Source organism: Triticum dicoccoides, chromosome 4A (genome assembly GCF_002162155.2).
Source record: "Triticum dicoccoides isolate Atlit2015 ecotype Zavitan chromosome 4A, WEW_v2.0, whole genome shotgun sequence".
NCBI classification, from domain to species: domain Eukaryota; kingdom Viridiplantae; phylum Streptophyta; class Magnoliopsida; order Poales; family Poaceae; genus Triticum; species Triticum dicoccoides.
The window spans coordinates 314,797,806-314,821,861 of NC_041386.1; positions in this window are offsets into that span (position 1 = coordinate 314,797,806).

Below are 24,056 nucleotides of genomic sequence, written 5' to 3' on the forward strand. Positions count from 1 at the left end.
CACATGCCGGCCAGTCAAGTGTCCTGAGCAGTAGTGCTGGGCTAGCAGGACTCCGGTGAACCGGGCTGTAGGGGACTACTATGGCTCATGGAAGCACTAGACTACATTTCCCCATAAGAGAGGCTGCCAAGGATAAACAACTAGATTGTCGGATCCCACACATACCAAGCATTTCAATCATACACACAGTATGCTCGATATGTGAAATACAACATGGCATCACAACATAACTCTACGTCTCAAGTATTTATTCATTAGGCTTCATGGAGCGAGATATTACAAACATGGGTCTCATGACCCAACAATCATAGCATACAAATCAAAACACATGCGGAAGCTTAACATGTCTGAGTATAGACATCTACAAATGAAAAAGGCTAAGAAGCCTGACTATCTACCAGATCCTGCTGAGGGCACAAGATCGTAGCTGAGGTAGCAAGCTAAACGTCGAAGTCCACACGGAACTAGTAGCGAGACTGACGTCTCTCTGCAAAACATAATTTAAGCAAACATGAGTACAAATGTACCCAGCAAGACTTACATCAGAACTAACTACATATGCATCGGTAACAACAAGGGGGGTGGTGGAGTTTAACTGGAGCAAGCCAGCTTTGACTCAGTGGCTAACCTGAACTACGACTGCAAGCAACTCTTTTGAGGTGGCGCACACGAGTCCACATATTCACCATTCAATACGCCACTATGGATCCGCTCCCGTCTCCCAACGAGAAGGCCATCCATAGCACTCACACTTATCTTGCGAGTTTTAGAGTATCCACTTCAAGTTATCTATGAACTGTATAGGCAACCAAGTAGTCCTTTACCGCGGACACGGGTATTCGAATAGATGATGTTAACCCTGCAGGGGTGTACTTCTTCACACACGCTCTCACCACTTACCGTCGTTTACACGACATGTACTCGGCAACCTTCAAGCGGAAGCCCAACGAGGGTGTCGGCCACGGCCTACCTAAACACTCAAATCTCTAGTCCAGGTTTATCACCTATACAGGTTCCATCCGCAGGGAGTCTGGCTGAGGTTTCCACATACGGCCCCGAACAATGTGTACAAGGTTCCAAGACACCAAACGGGCGCCCGGCATGCCCGACCATGGTGTATCTACCGCAACATAGCCCACCCCTAGGGTCAGCGCTACGCACGGCCGCCAACACATATCCTAAAAACACCAGAAACTAGTTGCAACTCCTGGACAGAGAACTAGGGTGGTTAAGAAGCCGAGAGGGTCCATTGGTTTCGGGCCCAATGGATGGTAGTAGCTGGTTCTTAAATCACACATACAGATCTCGGTGCTTAAGGACGGTTCCAATGAAACAACCCACCATGTACTCCTACATGGCCTCTCATCGATACCTTTACCAAATCGTGTTCAACAGACATAGCTCACACACAATAGGACATGTTCACAACTTTCCAATTCATTCCCGATGAATCAAACCTGACACAACTCTAAGCAATAGCAGGCATGACAAACAAGCATGAATGAGTAGGCACATCAGGGCTCAAACAACTCCTACTCATGCTAGTGGGTTTCATCTATTTACTGTGGCAATGACAGGTCATGCAGAGGATAAGGGGTTCAACTACCACAACAAGTAACAGATGAATCGTTGTTGTCCTAATGCAGTAAAAGAGAGCAGGGGCGAGAGAGTGGGATTGTATCAGAATGAACAAGTGGGTTTTGCTTGCCTGGCACTTCTGAAGATAAGATAGCTCTTCATCAGTGTCATCGAACTCATCGTCGAAACCACGTCTATCGAGAGGGGACAACTATCGACAAACAAAGAGGAACACAATCAATTCAATGCAACAATTATGATGCATGATAATGTCATGGCAATATGCTGTGGATTGAGCTAATGCAACTAGCAACCATATTAAATGAAGTTGATTTGAACCAAGGGTTCAAATTCAAACTCCATATGTGCTTATTTAAATGTCAATTATGCAAATTGCCATGTACAACGACCCTAGGTTGTTCAAACATGCATGCAAATGTCATAAACAGTTTCCTTGAATTTTTCTGATAATTTTTCATATATAAATTATTTCATTTGGAGTTACGGTTGATTTTCTATGATTTTTAGAAGTTTTGAACATTTTCTGGAATTTCCTGATTATTAATAAATCCAGAAAATGTATTACTACATCAGCATCAGGTCATGCTGGCATCAGCAGGTCAACAGGGCTGGTCCGGGTCAAATCTGACCAGTGGGGTCCACTGGTCAGTGACTCAATTAACTAACAGGGTTAAATAGGATTAACTAATCAAATTAACAGGCACTGGGCCCACTGTCAGTGTCAGAAGTGGGGTAATTAGTCCTAAACTAAACGAGTCAGGGGTAGGGCCCACACGTCAGTGAGTCAGGGGGGAAGTCAAACCCCGATCAAGCGGGGTCAAACCCGCCGGACCCGGTCAACGGCTCGTCGCCGGCGACGACAGAGACGGCGGAGGGCTTCGGAAACGTTGTTCCGGCGACCAAAAGAGCAGCGGAGGAGCTCTATGCGTAGCGGGAGAGCTCGCGCATCAAACGGTGTAAGAAGCAGCAGCTGGGGTGGTCCGAAATGATGGCGACGTCGAGCTTTGCGGCGGCCGGAGTTCGGCCGTCCTCGAGTTCCTCACTAGGTTGTTCGGGAGGAGGATCTAGGGGTGGCTACGGGCGCGCGAAGACACGCTGAGCACGGTGGTGTGCTCAGCTTCGAGCGACAGTGGCTCTAGCCACGACGGTGACGGGGCACGGCGGTGACGGGCTGCGGCCGAGGTGGGCAGGGGGGGCTAGAGGAGGAATTCGACGGCAGGGAGAGAAGGGTTGGGAGCAGGATCTCACAGCGATGCCGTAGAGGGGGTCAGCGAGCTCGGGGAGGTCCTGGCGGCGCTGAATCAACCGGAGACGGGCTCGGGTGCCCGAGGTTGAAGACGAAGGCGAAGAGGACATTCGGCGGCGTTTGGCGTCGCGTGAGTCGACAGAGAGGCGTAGGCATCGGTGGTGGAGCTCCTGGGCATGTTGGAGAGGCGAGGGGGAGGCGGTGGCCATGGTGGCGCACGTCGGCGGCGATGGCAACGCTCGGTTGCGCGCGAGAGAGAGGGTTAGAGGAGGGGGCGAGAGCAGAGAGTAACGGGGAGAGGCAGAGAGGGGTGCAGGGCGGCGACGAGGGAAGGATCGCGGCTCCCAGGTGGAAGCAGGAGGTGGCCGAAGCCGCACGCACGCGCACCACACCTCTCCTCTGCCTACTGGCTGAAGGAAGAAGACGGGCGTGCCCCTGTGGGCTAGGCCCACAGTGTTGGGCCTGGTGGGCTGAGCTAGGTGAGCACTCTCTCTCTCTCTCTCTCTGTGTTTCCTATTTGTTTCCTCTTTTCTAATTTTTGCAGTTTGTTTTTGATTTAGTTTTAACACCAAATCAATTTTAAACTTCATGAAAATAATTGTGTGAACTAAATGGACTTATCCAAAGCCACACAACAATTTTTCAGAATTATTGAACATATATTTATTATATAATAAATATAGTTCCAATTCAAATATTTATTGGATTAATTCAAATGGCCAAAATAAATGTTTCTCAAATATTGTGTGAACTAAATGGACTTATCCAAAGCCACACAACAATTTTTCAGAATTTTTATAGAATACCAGGGACATTTTCTTGGACTCATTTGAGAAGATTTTAAAGTTGGCTATTTTTAACTGATTTTTGAGGGTTTCAACAAACCTCAATTCAACTTTCAGAAATTTTAGACATGATGCATGAGTGCAGATGCAACTATTCACTCAGGTATTCTAGGGCTGTGACAATAAAACACTATTTCGGACATGCCGTAGGCGCGTGCAAGCGTGGTTGGACTCAAAACGGACAACGGAGAGAAATGGGGAGACCCGGACGGATGCAAGTTTTGAAAACATGATGATGCAATGCACATGATGACATGGCAAGATGCAACATGCAAGCAAATGACATGGCAACAACGGCGAATAACTGGAAGACACCTGGCACATCGGTCTCGGTGCGTGATAGAATTGTCAGGGGAAACGACACCTATGGGACCGCTGGGATCCCTTTTGCTACGGTTGGCGGGTGCGGGGTTGTATGAATAACGGGTCTAGAAGCCATCACGAGGATCGTTTCCCTAGGTTCGGGCCGCAAAGATGCGTAATATCCTAGTCCTGCTTTGGTGTATATTTGAGTGTTCTTGAGCTCTTGAGCTAGCTACGATGCGTGCGTCATCCTGTAACATCCCAAATTTTCAAATTGGAATGTTATACATAGGACATCATAATTGCATATCACATTTTATTGCATTTTGTTTTGCGATTCTAAAAATCCTAAGCAACTCAAGGACCCACGGAGAGAGTTGGGGATTTCACGATTTTCATATTTGAATTTTCTCAAACCCTCTTATACCGAGGGTAAAGACCCTAGTATATAAAATATCTATATAACCACGATTATATGACCAACTGTATATATATTTTTACTTGATCTAAAAATTCTTTATTAGGATTTCCTTTGTAAAAAGAGTTTATTAAATCCAAATTCTGAAAAAAAGAATAAGCGGATCCATAGAAGATATATGCTATGAATAAATCAAAGATAGCTAGACTTACAGAAGAAATTCAATTCCACATGTTAGGTGTAGCTGGTGTATTCGGCGGTTCCCTATTCAGTGCTATGTGTGGTTCCTTGGTAACATCTAGTTTTGAAACGTGGATCATTTTGGTTTTAATTATTTTTCTCTCCGAAAATATTTCATATTAAAATATATGAGAGGAGATAATAGGACATGTCCAAAATAAATGAAATATTGGCGGAAAATTATGAAAATCAAATAAATAATTTTATTTGGATTTTATCGCTATTTTATTTGAATTAGGAAAAAAATGCATTTTTCAAAACTGCATTTTTAGGCCAAGAAAATGTTCACTTTGTTCTAAATATTCTATTTAGACGGCGAAAATTTGTTTTGGTATTTTGGTATTTTTAATTTTTTCTAGGATTTTTCTGGCGAAATCTGTTTTAAGAAAAAAAAAAAGACAAACCGACCTAACGGGCCGTAATCGACCCGGACTCCCGCCGGGGGCAGGCTTTATAAGCCGGCCACCCCGAGGCCTCAGCCCAGCAGCCACCGCCCAACTCGAACCCTAACCCTAGCCGCCCGCTCGAGCCGCCGCCACCGCCAGCCGCCGCCGCCGCGACACCTCGCCGCCGACCGCCGCCGCCGTTGCCGGAGTTTCGCCGGAGTTGTCGTGGTTTTTTCAGTTTTTAGGTAAACCCTAGATCTTGATTTAGATCCGTTTTTTAGTTTCCTCGGTTTATTTTTATTAGATCGGTTTTTCATCGGTTAATTTATTTAGCGGACGTTCGTCTGTACGTTCGTTTTAATGAACGTTGTTCATCGGTTAGGTTCAGACATCGAACGTTCATTCGTTAATCTTTTCTTTTTATTTTATTTTCGGCCAGGGACCTACCAGTGATTATTTTTATCCCAGATTAGCCCCTGATCTTCAAACGCTCACCCTTTCTTAACGTTTGTCCAAATCCAGTGAAACCAACGCCAAAATCTTCGCCTCGAAACCCTCTTTCTATTAATCAACTTGAACAAGGTTTTGACAATTTAAAATTTGGTTTCAAGCAGATTTGTTTTCGAAGTTCTTTTGACCATAGTTTCAGTTCCGTAGCTCCGATTCGATTGATTCTTTTTCCAGATCGAATCTCTTCAGTTGAGTTTTCAGATTCGATCTTCTTATTCGATGTTTACCCATGCATCTTTGCTTGAGTGCTTACGTATGCTATTGTTTGTTTGCGATAGAATTCCTGGAGTGCGCAGCGTGCTACTATGAGTCACTAGGTTTTGCGGATCATCAGCAAGGCAAGTAACACTTTGATCATACCCCTTTTACCCAGTTTTTATGCATTACTTTCAACCCCTCAAACATTGCATGAGTAGGATCTCTTAACTTGTGGGTTTGGGAAGTAGATGATGAGGTAGAATATATTACCCTTTTATTATCAAACCCTGGGAGTTACTTCTGCGTTATGCTACTTATTGCCATGCTATGCTCGTAGACGTGGATTGGGTTTGAGAGTATCCATGACAGATGTGAGATTAATAATTAATGGTTTACTTAAGGTGGCTACTTAAACACACATATGGGTGGATTGGTTGCGGGCACCTGGGGATATACCAGTGCTTTCCTTTTTGGTTCGCCACCCAGGCTCAAAGGGATCGTAAGATTATTCATGCTGGAAACTTCCGTGTGTAGCCACATGCTATTATGGGCTCTAGCATAGTTGAGTAAGTTGTGGGGAACCTTTCCATGATGGGCTAGTAGATGTAGGGGATTGTAGGTGTACCGGCCTATCTATCGGTTAAGGGGGCCTCTTCGAAAAGACTGTGTCTCGGTCATCCGTTTCTCAAACACCATGCAGTGCGAGAAATACAACGGAGGAGATCGAGTCTTGTGGGGAAAAGTGCACAAACCTCTGTAGAGTGTACAAACTAATCATGTTTAGCCATGTCCCCGGTTATGGACATCTTGAGTATCTGGTTCTTGGATTATCATGTGGATCTCATCACTCTAAATTAATTTGATTGGATGTTAATTACTTTTAATTGGGATTGAGATGGGGTTACCATTCTCAATGTTTTTCAACCAACTTTGTAGTTAAATAAATTATATTTCTTTGTTGTAGGAAAAAATTGGCTTTTCACAAAAACATTATAACCATGGAGCCTCCACCAGCCATATATGCATGTAGTGATATCATTTACTTGTTCATTGCTCTACTGTGTTATCTTGCCAGCATATTCCATGTGCTGGCCCGTTTCAGGCTGCAACATATCATGTTGCAGACTTTTCAGATGAAAAGTAAGGTGCGTTAGGTCGTTTGTCGTGCACTCAGCTATGCCGTTGGAGTTGATGGACTCACTTTGTCTTCCAAGCCTTCCGCTGTTATCTTACTTAGATGGCCTTAAGCCATGTTTATTGCAATAAGTTCACTTTTGAGACATTCGATGTAATAAGTGTGTGATTTCTACTCTGTTATAAATCCTTCAAGTATTGTGTGTGTCAGCATTACCGATCCAGGGATGACACTTATGCATAGAGACTTGATCCATTCGGGTCGGGTCGCTCCAAGATGGTATCAGAGCACATGCTGAATGTAGGACACGACCACTAAGATGAGCCATAGGTCACTCTTCTCTACTCATTTCTAACTCCTCTCCATTTTCCACTCTATAGGATGGCAGACACGAGGAATAAGTTTACATAGCCGGATGAAGACACACCTTTTGGACGACACTTGAAGGAAGTCACTAGGTACGTGAACATTGGAATACCAAGCTTCACCGGGACCTACACCGCCACACTACCAGAAGGGGAGCATTGGATGATTCGAGTTCAAGTTCTAGGAAGGACATTCACGCCAGTAACTGAGCCCATAGAGTTTTCCTTTGATGCACCAACCTGGAGTCTAGGAAAGAGCATGGCAGCCCACATCGCCATGGGACGCATCAGCGAAGTTTATCACAAGGAGCTTAAGGACACTATCTACTAGATATGTGGGCGATGAGATGAGCAATGGGAGATGATCAACACCAGGAAGGACATGTCCATTGCAGCCTTCATCCAGGAGTTAAATCATCACCTTCGTCGCTAGGAGAACCAGATGTGCGCAAGCATGATAGATCTGAAGAAGTTGATGACTAGGAACATGGAGCTGGAAGAGGAACTCAAGTCTACACGCAATGGATACGAGGAGGAAATCACTGCACTAGTGGACATGAATGATGACCTGACAAGGAAGCTAGGAGTATTCATGGGAGACTCTGCGCCAGGAGGAGATGATGACCACCCCAAGGACTACATCATCATTGACGACACCGACTCCGACCCCAGTGATGATGATTATGAAGACGAAGCTGGAGCAGATATCATGGAGTCTTCTACCGATCAAAATTTCTAGTAGACCACCATATTATTAGTAGTATTCCCCCATGTATATATTAGTAGTTCGAGCACTGTAACGATAGTTAGATCGATTGTATGCCCTTGCTTGATATTGTTTTGGAGTGATATTGATTGTGTTTGTCTCATGTGCATATGGGTAGTGCTTTCTCATTAGACCTCATTCTATTCTAATCTCTCCCCTCTAAACCCATCAAATGCCTTCGAGACGTGACCCCGGATTTGCCTTCCCACTGGAGCTCACTCAGTTGATCCAACAGCAGAATACATTGATGTAGTTGCTAGTTCAGAATCAAGGCAACAACAACAACAACCCACCGCCACCACCTCCAGTTGACAACTTAGTTCGTTTTTTGAGGTTACAGCCGCCGATGTTTTCCAGTAGCACTGAGCCCATTGTTGTGGATGACTGGCTACGCCGGATTTGAAGGGAGTTAACCACTGCCGGTTGCACAGATGCTAAGAAGGTGCATTTTGCCGCACACCAATTGGATGGACCCGCACCCGCATGGTGGGAGAATTACACAGCCACTTTCCCCATAGCCAATGTTACTTGGGAGCAGTTTCAGCAAACGTTCTGCACTGCTCATGTCTCAACTAGATCTATGAGTATGAAGAAGTGTGAGTTTCCCAACTTACGCCAGGGCAACCGTATTGTAGGGCAGTACGTGGAGGAGTTTAGCAAGCTAGCTCGTTATGCCCCGGATGACGTGGCCACCGATGCCGTGAAACAGGAGAAGTTTATGGAAGGGATGAATGATGAGATGATTATGCAGTTGATGGTGGCAACATTCAACAACTACCAGGAGTTGGTAGATAAAGCTCTTATGATTGAAGAAAAGCAGCAGCAGATTGAGAGCCGCAAGAGGAAGTATGGACAAGGGAAGTACAATTCAGGAGCTCAGCAGAAACCCCGTTTCTCCTCGATCCCGGGAGGATTTACCCATAACCATGGAGGCCATAACCACAATGGAGGAATTCCGCATAACCACAATGGCTCTAGGAATGGAAATGGGAGCGGAGCAAGCAGTCGGAACCGCTCTAACCCAAGCACACCCGCCAAGAAGGACCAAAGCCACGTTACTTGTTTCAAGTGCGGGAAGACCGGGCACTATGCCAATGAGTGCCCTGAACTCAAGAATGGAAATGGCAATGGAAGCTCTGGAAAGAAGCCCAACCCTTTCAACAAGGGACAAGTGAACCACATTAATGTGGAGGAGGTTGAGGAGCAGCCAGATGCAGTTATCGATAAGTTTTTGGTTAAGTCATTTACTGCAATAGTTCTTTTTGATACCGGTGCATCACATTTATACATATCAAGGGGATTCGTGGATAAGTATAAGTTGCCCACCAAAGTTCTTAAGACACCTATGTTAGTAAGCTCACCCGGAGCAGAGCATATGCCAAGCAGTGGATGTTTTCAGATGCCATTGACCATAGGTAGCCATGTTTTTCCCACAGACTTGATAGTTTTGGAATCACAAGGATTGGATGTGATACTCGGTATGGATTGGCTATCGAAGTATGGAGGAAACATTGATTGCACCAATAGGTCAATTCTACTCACCACACTGGAGGGAAAAAGGATTAAGTATGTATCCAGGCATACTCCTAAGAGTACGCACGTAAATTCCCTCACGGGAGTTGTTCAGGAAGAAGTGTCTGTAGTAAAGGATTACCCAGATGTATTTCCAGAGGAACTACCAGGCATGCCCCCGGATCGAGACATTGAGTTTTGGATAGAGTTATTGCCAAACATCGGACCAATATCAAAGAGACCATACCGGATGCCCACAAATGATCTGGAGGAGATTAAGAAACAGATTAAGGAGTTATTGGAGAAAGGTTACATTCGACGAAGTTCGTCACCATGGGGAGCCCCAGTGCTCTTGGTTGAGAAGAAGGATAAGTCATTGAGCATGGTTGTTGATTATCGTGCATTGAATGAAGTGACGATCAAGAACAAGTACCCACTCCTGATGATCAATGATTTGTTTAACCAGCTGCAAGGAGCTAAAGTCTTTTCCAAGATCGATATTCGATCAGGATACCACCAGCTGAAGATTCGAGAATAGGATATACCTAAGACAGCTTTCACCACTAGGTACGGGCTGTATGAGTATACGGTTATGTCATTCGGATTGACTAACGCCCCTGCCTATTTCATGAGTATGATGAACAAGGTGTTCATGGAGTTCTTGGATAAATTTGTCGTGGTGTTCATTGATGGCATTTTGGTGTACTTGAAAAATGAAGAGGAGCATAAGGAGCATTTGCGTTTAGTTCTCGAGAAGCTCAGGGAACATCAGTTATACGCCAAGTTCAGCAAATGTGAGTTTTGGTTGAAGGAAGTTGGATTCCTTGGACATGTTATATCAGGAGAAGGTATAGCAGTAGACCCTACGAAGGTTCAGTCAGTCACTTAGTGGTTGGGCCCACCTCAGTTGGAGAGATCCATAGTTTTCTAGGACTCGCAGGATATTATCGGAGATTCATTGAGAATTTCTCTAAGATTGCAAAGCCCATGACAGAGCTGTTGAAGAAGGACACCAAGTTTAAATGGACAAATGAATGTGAGGCAAGTTTTTAGGAGTTGAAGAAACATTTGACTACAGCCCCAGTGCTGATTCTACCAGATATACGCAAGGATTTCCAAGTGTATTGTGACGCGTCTCGCTTAGGACTTGGAAGTGTACTCATGCAAGATGGAAGAGTTGTTTTGTATGCCTCACGACAGCTTGGACTGCATGAATTGAATTATGCCACACATGATTTGGAGTTAGCATCCGTAGTGCATGCACCCAAAACCTGGAGACATTTTCTTATTGGAAACCATTGTGATGTGTACACGGATCATAAGAGTTTGAAGTACATTTTCACATAGAAGGAGTTGAATCTCAGGTAAAGGAGATGGTTGGAGATCATAAAGGATTATGATATGAAGTTGCACTATCATCCAAGCAAGGCCAATGTCGTAGCAGACGCTCTGAGCCGTAAGAGTTACGCCAATACCCTCGTGAGTGGAGGATTGCCAAAGGAGTTAGCTGAAGATCTCAGGGAGCTTCGTTTGGAGATAGTCCCTACAGATTTTATTGTAGCAATGGAAGTTCAGTTGACATTATTGGAAAAAATTTGAGAAGCTCAAAAGGATGATATGGAAATTGCTGAGATAAAGGAGAAGATGAGCAAAGGAAAGGCCAAAGGTTTTCATGAGGATGAGCACGACACCTTGTGGTTGAGGACCGTGTTTACGTGCCCAATAATGCAGAAATCAGGAAGTTGATACTTCAGGAAGCTCATGACTCACCATACTCAATACACCCCGGAAACACCAAGATGTATTTGGATTTGAAGGAGAGTTTCTGGTGGACGGGTATGAACAAGGACATTGCTGAGTATGTAGCCATGTGTGATGTATGTCAGAGAGTGAAGGCAGAACATCAGAAGCCAGCAGGATCACCGCAGCCTATGCCGATACCCGAATGGAGTGGGATAAGCTTGGCATGGATTTCATCACCGGATTACCCAGGACCTGATAGAGGCGGGGGTGTCCCGATCTTTCGATGAGATGATAACTATCGATTTGGTGAAGATGACTTTGACGATCCGACTACAAACATGCACGACGTTGCGCCTTAGCAATCGCTAAACCAACTCCGAAAGGTTATTGACCACGCTGGAGCACAATCAACCTGACCACGAAGGTCTATTCCTGCAAGCAATCGAAGAACAAGCAAGAATATGATAAAAGCAATCTGAATATTGCGAGTATATATGAAGTATTGATAAAGGTGGGGATCCGTAAGCGGTCTTGGTCTGGTCGTTGGACACAAACGAAGTACACGAAGTTGCAATGGCTAACTTTTAACTAAACAAATCCCCAGGAAAAGCTACTAGATGGATCTACTTATATAGGAGCAAGGGGTGGCGGCCAAGGAGGTGGGAGGACGTCCCAAGGCAGCCTAAAACTAAATCTAGGTCGTACAAGGCCAATGGGCCCAAGTGGAGGTGATGTAACACCTTTGGACTTGTAGTTTCACTCGGATTCTGCTGCAGCATCAGATTGTTTCGTCCACAACTCAACGCTCCGGACGAATTTGAAGGTGATTCCAATTGGGTTGGAAAGTGCACGAAATCTAGTTTCCAACAAAAAAAGAATCACCCAATTCAGAGTCCGTATGAAAAACTTGTGTGCGTTTTGAGTCAGGTGTGTCTGTGCAGTCCGAATCTGAATCCAGAACGTGAGAGACTTGGACTCTATCTTCTCTTGGGCCAAAAGTGACGTGAGAGAACTTTTTGGACAGCAAATAAACATCTCTTTCTTCCTTATCTTCATATGTGGATTGTACAAATGTCCCATACACCTGCAATTAGACAAAACACAAAAGTGTGTGAAGTATTTTTGTTCTGGATAACATAAATAGATTATTGAATAGTTTGCACTAGAAATCACCTGACAAATATGCATATATGCAATATTTTTGGTCATATCCAAGGTAGTCATGTCCTCATCATCCTCCCCTTCTTGAAAATAAAGCCGTCCTCGGCGTTGCTTAATCTGAAATGTGGCTAACAAAAGAGACAAGGTGTACATGTTGTATATGTATATGTCATCCATTTTTACTTCCTTTGATTTTTGCATATATGACACTTGAATAGATGAGTAACTTGCATAGTTCATAAAGTCTAAAGCCAAAAAATTAGCACAAGAAGTAAAAGGCATGAAAATATTGCAACTCAGTTTGCACATATAAGTGAAGCTCTTATTCATTTCAAAAGATTGACAATGTTCATCATTAAACCATCCCAACATTGGTGAATAAACCTTACTTGCATCAAATTTACATGCTACAACATGCTTAAATAAGCAAACATGCAATAAGTCATTCAACACAGAATCATCACCAGGATTAGAGGTCATATCAAAATGATTAAACATTGGTTCTTTTGCATCAATAGTTAATTCAATGGGTGCACTCAAAATTGTTGGTATTTCAGTTGTTTGATCACATGGCAAAGTCAAATTATCAACGCAGTCCTCTAAAATAGGTGGTGTGATCAAAGTAGTGGGTAGCTCATCAGATGGTGCATTCAAATTGACAAGGCATTCATCATTCTCATGTAGAGATGGAAGATCAGTACCTTTGTCATTACCTCTTATGATCAACTCAGATGATGTAGCCACTCTCGACGGCGATGTGTCACATGGTGGAGGTGATGTAGTCCTGACAACAACGGATGTGGTTGTCATAGTATGCCTAGTAGTTGAAGAAACAATCATATCAACTCTTGGAATGTGCACCGTGCGCTTGTTCTCCTCGTGGCCAACACGTCGTTTTATTTCCTGTTCAGCTTTGCAAGCAAGATGAAACAAATGGTCCATAGGATAACACTCTTCATGAATTAGTATCTCTTGAATATCACGGTTTAATCCTCCCCAAAATCTATCCATAAAATCATCTTCACTTTCTTCTAAAGAGGAATGCAACAAGGTAGTTTGTAAATCATCATAATATTTTGTTACAGTTTCACTACCTTGTTTTAAATGTTGCAACTTCTTAATCATGTCACGAGTATAATAAGCAGGGACGAAAGTATGTCGCATGGCAAGTTTCAAATCATCCCAAGTAGTAGGTATATAATCAGGGTGTAACCGACAATATTCACTCCACCAAACCAAAGCATAACCAGTGAAAGAACCAACCGCAACCTTAACCTTTTTATGTTCATTGAAATTATGGGAAGCAAATATATTTTTTATGTCGAACTCCCATTCAATATATAAAGCAGGTTTAAAACGGCCATTAAATGGTGGTATAGATACATTAACCTGATCATGTGCATTTGGATGTTTGTGCACCTCTCGTGACGGTTGTGGTATTTGCAAAGGTGGTGGCACGTCTCCCGCGATCGACAAAGCCCATGAATTGACTCTGGATCCTGTCATGTTTAGTAGAACAAGAAACAAAACCCAAAAATAATGTTCCTATAACTACTAGGATGTGGTGGTAAAACGCTCACAGTAAAGCAAATATCAATGTCTTACAAGTTCTTACCATGCAGCAGGCGGTGATCGGCAACCAGCGGTGTCAAGTAACTCCGAATATTGAGTAAAGCGATTGCCAGGGGAGCGTACGTATACACGGTGTAGAAATATGTGGAGCTAGGTTGGCTATATATGGTAGCAAAAGATTAGCAATAATCAATTCAAAGATGCAATGTTGAATAAACGCTCAACGACGGTACTGTGCTGGTCCTAGGCTAGACCGGACTAGAGACGCGAGCCTAGAACACTAATGAGGTCACGTCGTAGCACAACTAGCATCAATGAAGGATACTAAGTAGCTCTGGACAGCAAGATATAAGTGAAGATCACAACGGCAGTAAAGATAATGAGGTGAAACAACAGCCAAGCAGGATATATCAACAACTTTGTCTCCAACTTTCCTCTGAAAAAGTTTGTGCCGATTTTTTTGTTTTTTTTTCTTCGTTGAACACAAACCCTAAAAAGATTATGCAAAGGCTCAGATTGGTTCGGATATGATGAACTAACCCTAATTTTTTTTGTGGCTTTTTCGTGGACTGTAGGTATGAAGAACAGACTCGATCTAAACTACGAAAAACTGTAAAATCTCACCGAGCAACCTGGAAATCTGATACCACTTGATAGAGGCGGGGGTGTCCCGATCTTTCGATGAGATGATAACTATCGATTTGGTGAAGATGACTTTGACGATCCGACTACAAACGTGCACGACGTTGCGCCTTAGCAATCGCTAAACCAACTCCGAAAGGTTATTGACCACGCTGGAGCACAATCAACCTGACCACGAAGGTCTATTCCTGCAAGCAATCGAAGAACAAGCAAGAATATGATAAAAGCAATCTTAATATTGCGAGTATATATGAAGTATTGATAAAGGTGGGGATCCGTAAGCGGTCTTGGTCTGGTCGTTGGACACAAACGAAGTACACGAAGTTGCAATGGCTAACTTTTAACTAAACAAATCCCCAGGAAAAGCTACTAGATGGATCTACTTATATAGGAGCAAGGGGTGGCGGCCAAGGAGGTGGGAGGACGTCCCAAGGCAGCCTAAAACTAAATCTAGGTCGTACAAGGCCAATGGGCCCAAGTGGAGGTGATGTAACACCTTTGGACTTGTAGTTTGACTCGGATTCTGCTGCAGCATCAGATTGTTTCGTCCACAACTCAACGCTCCGGACGAATTTGAAGGTGATTCCAATTGGGTTGGAAAGTGCACGAAATCTAGTTTCCAACAAAAAAAGAATCACCCAATTCGGAGTCCGTATGAAAAACTTGTGTGCGTTTTGAGTCAGGTGTGTCTGTGCAGTCCGAATCTGAATCCAGAACGTGAGAGACTTGGACTCTATTTTCTCTTGGGCCAAAAGTGACGTGAGAGAACTTTTTGGATAGCAAATAAACATCTCTTTCTTCCTTATCTTCATATGTGGATTGTACAAATGTCCCATACACCTGCAATTAGACAAAACACAAAAGTGTGTGAAGTATTTTTGTTCTGGATAACATAAATAGATTATTGAATAGTTTGCACTAGAAATCACCTGACAAATATGCATATATGCAATATTTTTGGTCATATCCAAGGTAGTCATGTCCTCATCAGGACCCGATCGGGATACGATTCTATGTGGGTAGTAGTGGATCACTTAACCAAAGTGGCTCACTTTATCCCAATGAAAACCACCTATACCAGTGTGAAATTGGCCAAGATATACATGACCAGGATTGTATGTCTGCATGGAGTTCCGAGGACTATTGTATCAGATAGAGGAACCCAGTTTACTTCAATGTTTTGGCACCAGCTGCACCAGACTCTAGGCACTAGGCTAGAGTTCAGTACAGCTTTTCATCCGCAGACAGATGGGCAGACCGAGAGAGTCAATCAAATTCTGGAAGATATGTTGAGAGCTTGTGTGCTTGATTATGGTTCTAGTTGAGATGATAATTTTCCCTACGCAGAGTTCTCTTACAACAACAGTTATCAAGCTAGCCTAACTAAAGATGGCACCCTTTGAAGCTTTGTATGGAAGAAGGTGCAGGATGCCGTTGATGTGGGATGAAGTTGGAGACCGTCAGTTGTTTGGACCAGATTTGGTCAGGGATTCAGAAGAGAAGGTTAAGTTGATCCGAGACAGACTGAAGGTAGCTCAGTCCAGGCAGAAAAGTTACGCAGACTCAAAACAAAAGGAGGTAGTTTACGAAATCGGAGACAGAGCATATCTTCGTGTGTCACCCCTGCAAGGAGTTAAACGTTTTGCAGTTAAGGGAAAGCTAGCCCCAAGATTCGTAGGACCATACCAAGTTTTGGAACGTATGGGAGAAGTTGCCTACAAGTTGGAGTTACCCGAAGGACTGTTAGGAGTTCATGATGTTTTTCACGTTTCCCAGTTGAAGAAGTGTCATGCAGAGATGGCCGATATTCCTCTGAGAGATACAGTGCCCCTGGAAGCAATTCAGTTGGATAGTGATCTGACCTATGAGGAGAAACCTGATAGAGGCGGGGGTGTCCCGATCTTTCGATGAGATGATAACTATCGATTTGGTGGAGACGACTTTGACAATCCGACTACAAACGTGCATGACGTTGCGCCTTAGCAATCGCTAAACCAATCTCCTGAGGTTACTGACGATGCTGGAAGCACGGTCAGCCTGACCACGAAGGTCTATTCCTGCAAGCAATCGAAGAACGAGCAAGAATATGATAAAGCAATCTGAATATTGCAAATATATATGAAGTATTGATAATGGTGGGGATCCGGAAGCGGTCTTGGTCTGGTCGTTGGACACAAACGAAGTACACGAAGTTGCAATGGCTAACTTTTAACTAAACAAATCCCCAGGAAAAAGCTACTAGATGGATCTACTTATATAGGAGCAAGGGGTGGCGGCCAAGGAGGTGGGAGGACGTCCCAAGGCAGCCTAAAACTAACCCTAGGTCGTACAAGGCTCATGGGCCCAAGTGGAGGTGAGGTAACACCTTTGGACTTGTAGTTTGACTCGGATTCTGCTGCAGCATCAGATTGTTTCGTCCACAACTCAACGCTCCGGACGAATTTGAAGGTGATTCCAATTGGGTTGGAAAGTGCACGAAATCTAGTTTCCAACAAAAAAAGAATCACCCAATTCGGAGTCCGTATGAAAAACTTGTGTCCGTTTTGAGTCAGGTATGTCTGTGCAGTCCGAATCTGAATCCAGAACGTGAGAGACTTGGACTCTATCTTCTCTTGGGCCAAAAGTGACGTGAGAGAACTTTTTGGACAGCAAATAAACATCTCTTTCTTCCTTATCTTCATATGTGGATTGTACAAATGTCCCATACACCTGCAATTAGACAAAACACAAAAGTGTGTGAAGTATTTTTGTTCTGGATAACATAAATAGATTATTGAATAGTTTGCAATAGAAATCACCTGACAAATATGCATATATGCAATATTTTTGGTCATATCCAAGGTAGTCATGTCCTCATCATCCTCCCCTTCTTGAAAATAAAGCCGTCCTCGGCGTTGCTTAATCTGAAATGTGGCTAACAAAAGAGACAAGGTGTACATGTTGTATATGTATATGTCATCCATTTTTACTTCCCTTGATTTTTGCATATATGACACATGAATAGATGAGTAACTTGCATAGTTCATAAAATCTAAAGCCAAAAAATTAGCACAAAAAGTAGAAGGCATGAAAATATTGCAACTCAGTTTGCACATATAAGTGAAGCTCTTACTCATTTCAAAAGATTGACAATGTTCATCATTAAACCATCCCAACATTGGTGAATAAACCTTACTTGCATCAAATTTACATGCTACAACATGCTTAAATAAGCAAACATGCAATAAGTCATTCAACACAGAATCATCACCAAGATTAGATGATAGAGGCGGGGGTCCCGATCTTTCGATGAGATGATAACTATCGATTTGGTGGAGACGACTTTGACGATCCGACTACAAACGTGCACAACGTTGCGCCTTAGCAATCGCTAAACCAATCTCCTGAGGTTACTGATGATGCTGGAAGCACGGTCAGCCTGACCACGAAGGTCTATTCCTGCAAGCAATCGAATAACGAGCAAGAATGTGATAAAGCAATCTGAATATTGCAAATATATATGAAGTATTGATAATGGTGGGGATCTGGAAGCGGTCTTGGTCTGGTCGTTGGACACAAACGAAGTACACGAAGTTGCAATGGCTAACTTTTAACTAAACAAATCCCAGGAAAAGCTACTAGATGGATCTACTTATATAGGAGCAAGGGGTGGCGGCCAAGGAGGTGGGAGGATGTCCCAAGGCAGCCTAAAACTAAATCTAGGTCGTACAAGGCCAATGGGCCCAAGTGGAGGTGATGTAACACCTCTGGACTTGTAGTTTGACTCGGATTCTGCTGCAGCATCAGATTGTTTCGTCCACAACTCAACGCTCCGGACGAATTTGAAGGTGATTCCAATTGGGTTGGAAAGTGCACGAAATCTAGTTTCCAACAAAAAAAGAATCACCCAATTCGGAGTCCGTATGAAAAACTTGTGTGCGTTTTGAGTCAGGTGTGTCTGTGCAGTCCGAATCTGAATCCAGAACGTGAGAGACTTGGACTCTATCTTCTCTTGGGCCAAAAGTGACGTGAGAGAACTTTTTGGACAGCAAATAAACATCTCTTTCTTCCTTATCTTCATATGTGGATTGTACAAATGTTCCATACACCTGCAATTAGACAAAACACAAAAATGTGTGAAGTATTTTTGTTCTGGATAACATAAATAGATTATTGAATAGTTTGCACTAGAAATCACCTGACAAATATGCATATATGCAATATTTTTGGTCATATCCAAGGTAGTCATGTCCTCATCATCCTCCCCTTCTTGAAAATAAAGCCGTCCTCGGCGTTGCTTAATCTGAAATGTGGCTAACAAAAGAGACAAGGTGTACATGTTGTATATGTATATGTCATCCATTTTTACTTCCCTTGATTTTTGCATATATGACACATGAATAGATGAGTAACTTGCATAGTTCATAAAATCTAAAGCCAAAAAATTAGCACAAGGAGTAGAAGGCATGAAAATATTGCAACTCAGTTTGCACATATAAGTGAAGCTCTTATTCATTTCAAAAGATTGACAATGTTCATCATTAAACCATCCCAACATTGGTGAATAAACCTTACTTGCATCAAATTTACATGCTACAGCATGCTTAAATAAGCAAACATGCAATAAGTCATTCAACACAGAATCATCACCAAGATTAGAGGTCATATCAAAATGATTAAACATTGGTTCTTTTGCATCAATAGTTAATTCAATGGGTGCACTCAAAATTGTTGGTATTTCAGTTGTTTGATCACATGGCAAAGTCAAATTATCAACGTAGTCCTCTAAAATAGGTGGTGTGATCAAAGTAGTGGGTAGCTCATCAGATGGTGCATTCAAATTGACAAGGCATTCATCATTCTCATGTAGAGATGGAAGATCAGTACCTTTGTCATTACCTCTTATGATCAACTCAGATGATGTAGCCACTCTCGGGGGTGATGTGTCACATGGTGGAGATGATGTAGTCCTGACAACAACGGATGTGGTTGTCATAGTATGCCTAGTAGTTGAAGGAACAATCATATCAACTCTTGGAATGTGCACCGTGCGCTTGTTCTCCTCGTGGCCAACACGTCGTTTTATTTCCTGTTCAGCTTTGCAAGCAAGATGAAACAAATGGTCCATAGGATAACACTCTTCATGAATTAGTATCTCTTGAATATCACGGTTTAATCCTCCCCAAAATCTATCCATAAAATCATCTTCACTTTCTTCTAAAGAGGAATGCAACAAGGTAGTTTGTAAATCATCATAATATTTTGTTACAGTTTCACTACCTTGTTTTAAGTGTTGCAACTTCTTAATCATGTCATGATAGAGGCGAGGGTGTCCCGATCTTTCGATGAGATGATAACTATCGATTTGGTGGAGACGACTTTGACGATCCGACTACAAACGTGCAACGACGTTGTGCCTTAGCAATCGCTAAACCAACTCCGAGAGGTTATTGACCACGCCGGAGCACGATCAACCTGACCACGAAGGTCTATTCCTGCAAGCAATCGAAGAACAAGCAAGAATATGATAAAAGCAATCTGAATATCGCGAATATGTATGAAGTATTGATAATGGTGGGGATCCGAAAAGTGGTCTTGGTCTGGTCGTTGGACACAAATGAAGCACACGAAGTTCCAATGGCTAACTTTTAACTAAACAAATCCCCCAGTCTAAACGAAGCCTTAAGGGCTATATATATAGGGAAAAGAGAGGGGATTTTGTCCACCCTTGGCAAGGTGGGACTAAAACACCTCCTAAGTCCTTTCCCCTATAATATGGACTCTAAAAATAGATTACATGGGCCTGGCCCAAAATAAGGTGGCGCAACACCAATAATAAGCTACGGAGGAAATTTATGAAAGGCCATCTTGTATATTTCGTCCATCTTCTTGTATGTCATCATGGTGGCTTCAAAGTCCGGAAATCTCCACTTGAACCTCCGTTCTTGTTCTCTTTGCACGCACCTTCATCTTCGTGCTTGACCATGCTCCAATGTTCATCCTTCTTGTCCGTGCTAGGCCCTTCAATTGCAAGCAACACAAATGTATCTAAGTTAGGCAGCATCATATTCTCATGAACACTAGAAACATTACCAAGAAACGAAAGTACCTGATAATTTAATTGGCGTATCTGAGCTCTAGCAACTGTTCCAAGAGGTAAAACAACAGGGGATATGGGTGTAACTATGGTAGCCATGTCCTCATCATCCTCCCCTTCTTGAAAACAAAGCCGTCCTCGGCGTTGCTTAATCTGAAATATGGCTAACAATAGAGACAAGGTGTACACGTTGTATATGTATATGTCATCCATTTTAACTGATCTCAGTTGTGGCACATGTGACACAGTTATACAAGAGCACCCTTCAAAAGTCGTGAAAAATAAAGCCAATATATTATCACAAGAAGTCAAAGGCATGAAAATATTGCAACTCAGTTTGCACATATAAGTGAAGCTCTTATTCATAATAAAAGATTGGCAATGCTCATCATTAAACCATCCCAACCGTGATGAACCATCACCAAGATTAGAGGTCATATCGAAATGATTAAACATTGGCACAACTATTTTCAAACGTATTTGATCCAAATCTGATCTTTTCACTGATTCACATGGTTCTTTTGCATCAATAGTTAATTCAATGGGTTCACTCAAAATTGTTTGATCACATGGCAAAGTCAAATCATGAACATAGTCCTCTAAAATAGCTGGTGTGATCAAAGTAGTGGGTAGCTCATCGCATGGTTCATTTAAATTGACAAGGAATTCATCATACTCATGTGGAGGTGGAAGATCGGTACCTTTGTCATTACCTCTGATGATCAACAAAGATGATGTAGGCACTCTAGGTGGCGACGCGTCACATGGTGGAGGTGATGTAGTGCTCTCAACAATGGATGTTGTTGCCATAGGAGATGCAGTGGTGGAAGGAACAACCGTCGCAACTCGTGGGATTTGCACCTTCCGCTTGTTTATCTTGTGGGCAACACGTCTTGTTATCTCCTGCTCAGCTTTGCAAGCAAGACGAAACAAACGGTCCATAGGATAACATGTTTCATGAATTAGTATCTCCTGAATGTCACGGTTTAATCCTCCCCAAAATCTATCCATAAAATCTTCTTCACTTTCTTCTAAAGAGGAATGCAACAAGGTAGTTTGTAAAGTATCATAATATTTCGTTACAGTGTCACTACCTTGTTTTAAATGTTGCAACTTTTTAATCATGTCACGAGTATAATAAGCGGGGACGAATGTATGTCGCATGGCAAGTTTCAAAACATCCCAAGTAATAGGTATATAATCAGGGTGTAACCGACAATATTCACTCCACCAAACTAAAGCATAACCAGTGAAAGAACCAACCGCAACCTTAACTTTTTTACATTCATCAAAATTATGGGAAGCAAATATAATATTTATGTCGAACTCCCATTCAATATATAAAGCAGGTCTAAAACGGCCATTAAATGATGGTATAGAAACATTAACCTGATCATGTGCATTTGGATGTTTATGCACCTCTCGTGATCGTTGTGGAATTTGCATAAGTGGTGGCACGTCTCCCGTGATCGACAAAGCCCATGGATTGACTCTAGATCCTGTCATGATTAGTAGAAACAAGAAACAAAATCCAAAAATAATGTTCCTATAACTACTAGGATGTGGTAGTAAAACGCTCACAGTAAAGCAAATATCAATGTCGTACAATGTCTTACCATGCAGCAGGCGGTGATCGGCAACCAGCGGTGTCAAGTAACTCCAAAAGTTGGGTAAAGCGATTGCCAGGTGAACGTATGGATAGACGGTGTAGAAATATGTGGAGCTGGGTTGGCTTTATATATGTGGGAAAAAAAATGCTACAACCACGTTAATTAGTGCAAGCTGAAAATTCGTTCAAAGTGGTCGAGTGCTGGTCCTAGGCTAGACTGTGCTAGAGACGCGAGCCTAAGACACAAGTGAAATTCACGTGCAAACGCAAGATGCAGCAAAAATTTTGACCGACGCAGCAATCAGAAAGTACAAGCACTTGTATATCTCTTCTACCACCAGATAATCCCTCCTTTTTTTTCTTCAGCCAACCGTACCAAATTAACTCGTCAAACTAGAACTACTAGCACGTATGATATCTCCAAATATTCGGTGTAGCTGCTCTCTCAACTGTTTTTTAACCTCAAACTTTTTTTCCTCACGTGCTGCACCCAGCCAACTTATCTCTTCCCTTTTTGTTCTCCGTATTTTTTTTGAACTCTCTCTTTTTCTCTTAGGAAATGCCTTCTCTCTCCGAAAAAAAATCCCAATCCGGATGTAACTTCCTTTTCTTGTTTCTTCTTTTAAACTGAGCAAAAAAAAAAACTCACCCTTTTATTTCCGAATTTCCAAGAGAGCAAATCTGCACCTTCTCTTTCCTTTTAAATATTTGTTCACAAGTCTATCTCTCCCTCACGTTTTGCTTTTCTCTTTCATTCTCTCTCCTTTACTTTCCTTCCTTTACTTGCACTTTTTATTTCCTGGCCAAACCAATCTCTTTCCTTCTTCTCTCACCTCAAAATAAGATCAAGCGCTCACACTTTCCTTGTATACGTTTTCTTCTTTCCTTGTTTTTCCTCCGAATATCCCAAACGTCCAGAATTTGGAAACCTCCAACCGAAATTTGTTTTTCCCTTTTTTTTCTCTCCAAAAAAAAAACGTCCAGACTTGGAAACCTCCAACGGAAAATCAGATCTGCACTTGTTTCTTCTTTTAAGCCGATCCAAAGTTACCAAACTTGGAGGATTCGGTCAGATCTTTTCCCAAAACGTTATCCCAACTAAAGGAATATCCAAAGTTTCCAACAAACTCTTTTCCACGTTTTTTTTGTCAATCTCTGTTTTTTTTTGGTAGGAAACCCAACCGAACCAGCCAACTAGTACTCCAAGTCGATGGAAACAAATCTGTTTTTTTCTTCACGTGAAGGCAAGGAAACAAATCTGCAATCAATGCGTTCTCTTTGCGTGGAGAAGCCAAACAACAGTTTTTTTTTCAATATGGCCGATCCAAATCTGCCAAATAAAGCACTAGTATCCCTTCATGTGTTCGTTCCTTCCTTTTATTCTATTTCCGAACTCAAAACGTGGACAATATATGATAGGATACCCACGAATCTATCATTCCAAATATCTGCAATTTTTTTTTCTCTTCGGCCTCCACTTGTACCTAGCGAATGTGATCTCTTTCTTTCTAATCAATCTCAACTTCCTCACAACAAAAATACCACGTGATTCTCTCCTATTCCGTGGGAAACAAGTCTTTTTTTCTTCTTGCGGTCAAAACCTTCCACGAAAATAGATGCCTTTCCAAAATACTAGCCCTTTTTTTTGCCTGGTCAACTGATCACGATTTGCACTGGCCCCTTGCCTTATCTTGCTTCAAAAGTACTAGTAGTACTCATGGTTTCTAAGG